A 5,598-nucleotide genomic window follows, 5' to 3' on the forward strand; every position below is an offset into this window, starting at 1 on the left:
CACCCCCGTAATGAACCATACTCTCCGAGTATGGGATCACATCAAACATCAGGGAAAGCTAATCTCCCCCCATCTCCCATTAATGCCCATAATAGGCAACCCACTCTTTATGCCAGGAATGCAGTCGCCGGGGGCTTTTGCTTGGTGGAAGTCCCAAAACATAATATACCTGCACAACCTATTGCAAGATGGGCGAGTGCGTACCTGGGATTCGATAAGGGCAGACTCACATGCTCCCCCCTCAGAATTCTTCCGATACCTGCAAATCAGACATTGGGCGGGGTCTGTTCTCGCTAGCGGGGTGCCCACCACTCGCCTCTCCTTAATGGAACATATATGCTACCATACACCTTTGCAACCCAAGTTGATATCCATCTTATACTCCCAACTGAACTTAGCCCAGAGCAACTTAGTGCATAACTATGTCAGTGCTTGGGATAAGGATCTTCACGGGGTAGTTACTGAGGCAGAGTGGAAGCAGGTTTGGGCCTCGGCGGCGTCATGCACCATCAACATCACCTCACTAGAGACTGTATATAAGTCTATGATGCGATGGTACATGTGCCAGCCCGACTAGCATCCTCAACAATCAGCCAAATGTTTTAGAGGTTGCGATGCGAAGGATGATGTAATGCACATCTGGTGGACGTGTTCACCGTTTCTGGATCAAATCTTTCCGGTTACTGAACTCAATTCTTCAAACAAACATAAAAAGAGACCCGAGGTATGCCCTGTTACACCTTAAACCTCCAAACCTCACGATCTCTCAATATAAATTAGCAGTCTTTATGTTCCTAGCTGCAAAACAAACAATAGCACAGGTGTGGAGGAAGCAGCAGATTCCCTTTGATGGGGTTAGCAGACGGCTTGACTCATTCTTCATTAACGAAAAACTGTCCAGTATCCTGATGGACACTCAAAAGAAATTCCGGAAGGTCTGGGACCCCTGGTGGGCACATGCGCACCCAACCATTCCCCTCACGAGTCTTGCGTCACTCTAAAACGGACACCCTGACCTGGAGGCTCTGCTCCGCTGCCACAGATCCCTTTCCCCCTTCCCACCCAGCCCCTCTACTTCTTTCGATCTTCCTTCTTTCCTTTTATCTCTATTTCTAAGATAGGGTACTCTGGCCCTTTCAACAAGCATCTCAGGACGCTAAAGTTTATACGGCTTGATCTCTATGTTAACAGTTGAAACATAACAACAGAACTGCGAATGTAATCAAGAAGGTGACTGTTACTAGCGTCTTAGAATTATCATTATATCTGTACCATGTATGTTTTATGTTTATGTTGGAAAATAAAAAATTATTGCAAACAAAAAACAATACATTCATCTATTTTATAATACAGCTGTTGATTGTCACAGATCATCCTATATGTGAATTTAAATCACCACTTCTGCCTATAAAAAAATATTTCTCCAGGGCTAGGTCGCTATTATTATTGAGACTCCATGGTAAACAAATATATTTTGATGGGCTTCTCGTGGACCAGGGCCCATTCACACCAGTGCGGTGCGTTATTTGCACAGTTCCGTGCAATTAACGCAAGCTAATGTGCGTTAGTGTAGGAGGTGTGGGCCCTTATTTTTATGCTTCCAGCAGGCTTAATACTTCATTGGATAACATTTAACAAATGTGACGGAGCGTGTCTCCTTCATAACATAATAATAAGTCTGCTTCAACACATTTCCATGCCAAAAGCCTCAAGATATGCAGGCCAGTTCATCACATCCACCTGCTGTCACATATTAATTTCCTGGAGACATATTCAAACATCTCATAGTTGTGCTCCTTCTCAGTAGTCATGGGTGCAAGCAACAGCACAGCGAAGAGTTAAGCATGGCTATCACTGCCAATTCATGGGGAGCAACCAATCAGCTTCTATCTCTCATTTTCAAATCTCAACTAAGCAAACTGAAGAGAGATGCTGATTGGTTGCTATGGGCAACTGCTCCAGATTATGTCTGCTCCAGATTATGCAAATGCAATATTAAATTGATATTATAGTCAAAAGGATTGTAAGCTATTTCAAATGCTGATGAAATCACTTACAATGGATTCTGCTTCTTGATGTTTAAAAGTTTTAGTTTCCTGCAGAATCAGCTGGTCCCTGAGCACTGATGCTGATTTCCTGTTTGAGAGACTCCTTTCTCAAGCAGATTGCTGTGCAGTTACTTTTGTGTGTGTTTAGTGACCTGTGTGTGTCTCCACAAACTCAGACACATCAAATCAAGCTACTCTCCTGGCCCCCTCTCTTCCCTTCTCCATGCTAGTAGATGAACAGTTGCTGAAGTCTGCACTGTCCTTTGTGATCTTGTACTGGACGGGGAGTTCAGGGAAGCTGAGCTGAGAGACTTGGGAGCAGCTTTTCAGAAACATGATGATTGTAGGTGTTTGGGCAAAAATGTAAAGCAATGATTTATGTATAGTTGTTTGATCTGGATACATTATTGAGAAAAGTTTGAGTTCAATACTACTTTTAAAGGAGAACTATGGAGTCACTGCTTTTCCCCATAGTTCTCCTAAGGGTCACAGGAGGACATAAACTAGCGTCCTCCCGTCACCCAAAGCTCAGTATATAGCAAGCTACAGCTCGCGGTATACTGAGACCGCCGCAGCCGGGACAGATCCCGACATTACTGTCGAGATCCACCCAGCTGCGTGATTGACAGCTGGCTCTACCTATCTAGAGGCAGAGCCAGCTGTACCCGCCCTCTCCCCTGTCCCGCCAGTCAGCGCTGGAGGATCGGAGCGGGGAAGGGGGACGAATCCCTGCAGGGAGCCGTGAGTGACAGTCACGGCTCTCTGCAGGGACAAGATCGAGAAGTGAGCGAGGGACGGTATGTGTTCACTCCCCGATCTATTGAGCCGACGTGTGACAGTTTCATTGTCACACGCCGGCTTGGACTATGAGGTTGAGTGAAAATCACTCACCTCATAGTTCTCTTCCTTTAAGATAACAAACACTGTGTGGCCTTAATGGCAGTGGATTTTGGGCAGATTAGATTCCATAGTGATCCAAAGACATGCTGGAAGGTTAATTGGCTCCTCTCTAAGTTGGCCCTCTATGTATGTAAGTGAGATAGGGACCTTAGATTGTAAGCTCCTTGAGGGCAGGGACTGATGTGAATGTGCAACTATGCAAAGTGCTACGTAAATTGTCGGCGCTATATAAATTCTTACAATAAATAAATGTAATCTTGAAGTATGGGAAGCCCTCATGGTAATGTGGTCCAGACCTCTGTGGTGCTTTTAGAGTGACAACATTAGCATTTTTAATGTGATGGTATTTGTCTGCTCAAAAAAGTTGCTGTTAAATTTTGGTACAATAAAGAATGTATTTTTTATATACCTCTCTGGCCCAATCTGTAACTGCTTTATAACCACATCTATGGCTGTTCGTTTTTTTGTGAGTACTGTAGGGCTTATGGGCTACTTTTTATGAGCAGGTTTGTTTTGATTTTAAAAATTGTTTGAGACTCCCAGGATTTTTTTTGTTTTAAATGTGCATATTTCCACTTAGTCGGTGGCCAGTGCCAGGGAACACATTTCCAGGACCTTGGGCCAGTACTTTCCCCAATATGTTAAGCTACCAGAATTGGCTTATTGACTTATAGATTCTTTCTTTTAGGTTTATTTTAGGTAAACAACTTGCACTAAAATAACTGCTTATGTTTTATTTTTTATACAGGATGAGGTAGTGGTGAAGGAAATCGCCATTACTCACCATGTCAAAGAAGGCTCTGAAAAGGCAGATCAGTCACACTTTGTCCTCTTGAAAGTACTTGGACAAGGATCCTTTGGAAAGGTAAGAGTAGACAAATACAATATGCTGCTACTGGAATTATTTTAATAAATGCACAGTAAATCTACCCTGGGCCCACCAAGACCAGAGAGCCAATTCAGACATACTAGAATGTAAACTGCTCAAAACAAAAACAACCTTTTCATTTAACACACTGGCTACAAAAACCGTGTGTTGTATACCCACTGTTCGATTTTGGTGTCCTAAAGTAAGGCCCCAAACTCATCCTAAATGGTGCTTATGAAATTGTATTTTCATTAATAAATAGGGAAGCATATTGTTAAAACTTTATTACTTGATGAGGTGACTTGAATGACAGCACCAATTATGCCAATTATGATATCTGCTCATACTTACAGTGCAGCAACATTACGATCTAAGGCTGTAGGCGTTTTTTATATAGTGATGTGTGGGTACCACTTTTTTTTTTTTTTTATAGCACAACGAAACTTGGTAGATTCAAATATGCCGTAATTTATATACAGCCAATATCTTATTAGCACTTCCTCGCAAAAGATATTCCCGGTACTGTTGGCATATGTATTAGCTAACCAACCAATTAAATGCAAAATGTATACGTTTTATTTTCATTGGTTAACTTCTAAAAAGGTTAGGTCAATAAACCATTTATTTTGCTCAGGCAAAATTGGTTCAGCAACAGTATGTAAACCCTAAATCTATTTTTCAGTATGTTTGACATCATCCCTGAATGTAAACAGTTTTCTTAAGAAAATAGTTTTTTTCTTTCTCGTTCATCGAGGGCCACCAAATTCAGTGACAATTGGGTTATACTGCTGCCTACAGAAGGCTTTGGACACTGTCAAAAGAAAAAACAGTGACCAACCCAGTATAAGCACTCCCAGGTCCGGCATGACACCGCTCTTTTACTAGTGTCCTAGGAGGATGGGCATCTCTTCCCTTTCTTTTTTTAACGAGAAAAGCTTAACTTTATTTTTTTGCTATTTTATTCCTGCATTCAAGTTTTTTTGTTAAATCAAGATTCTTCTACAAGCTGCTTAACTAGTTTATATGCATATCTATCCGGATCAGTGTATCCTCAGCATTAGCGTTGGAGGCCATACCCTGATCCTGCGGAACTGGATGATAGTGGTAAGTCGATGGAGAGACCCTCCGCACTCCTCACAGCAGTCCCGGCCAGATAAGAAAAGGTGGTGCTCGCAGTGATGAATTACCACGGATGGCCACGTGCAAACACAGGAAGATCAGGAAATCACCAGCACTCAGTAATAAAGATAAATATGTCCCTTTTTATTGGACAAGAAGCGTCACAGACATCCAAATAAACCAACGTTTCGGTGCCGCGCAGGGTCCCTTCCTCAAGGCAGAAAGATGTGACAATATAGTAACCATCAAACACCACACATATACCCATGTAGTTAATTAATGATTGAAAAACACACCCCCAGTGATGTCATAGCGGTGGCAAAAAAGACATATTTAAAGATCAGAGGAGTAAAGCTATGGTTATTGAACATGTGCCGAGACCCTATAGAGGTGGGAATAATTTATTATTACTTAGGGAAGCATTTTGGATCCATACGCTCAATACGGTTAAGCCAAGGGGACTCAATACCACTCTATCGTTATCTTGTTATCTGATAGATTAACCATGTTATAAGCATCAATTTCTATATATAGCCTTTTTTGTTTTTTTCATTTCTGGACTGTATGCAACAGTCGTACACTGATAGGAATAGCCCCATTTTTATCTATTGACATTATATCAAAGCAATTTTGTACCTTTTATACTACATAATATCTATTTTA

At 41.8% G+C, this 5,598-nt stretch overlaps 1 protein-coding gene across 1 annotated transcript in view; it reads left to right on the forward strand.

Annotated features, from left to right (window-relative positions):
- The first annotated feature begins 3,696 nt into the window (after nucleotides 1–3,696).
- The window catches only part of LOC108799653 (ribosomal protein S6 kinase 2 alpha), a 43,616-nt gene continuing 41,714 nt past the window's right edge, over nucleotides 3,697–5,598 (forward strand). Inside the window, exon 1 of the mRNA XM_018571549.1 lies at nucleotides 3,697–3,813. The gene's annotated coding sequence lies outside the window, so the exon portion shown is untranslated. The remainder of the gene's footprint in view (nucleotides 3,814–5,598) is intronic.

The sequence above is a fragment of the Nanorana parkeri genome, unplaced genomic scaffold (genome assembly GCF_000935625.1).
Source record: "Nanorana parkeri isolate BGI_ZX_2015 unplaced genomic scaffold, ASM93562v1 scaffold1778, whole genome shotgun sequence".
Taxonomy (NCBI): Eukaryota; Metazoa; Chordata; class Amphibia; order Anura; family Dicroglossidae; genus Nanorana; species Nanorana parkeri.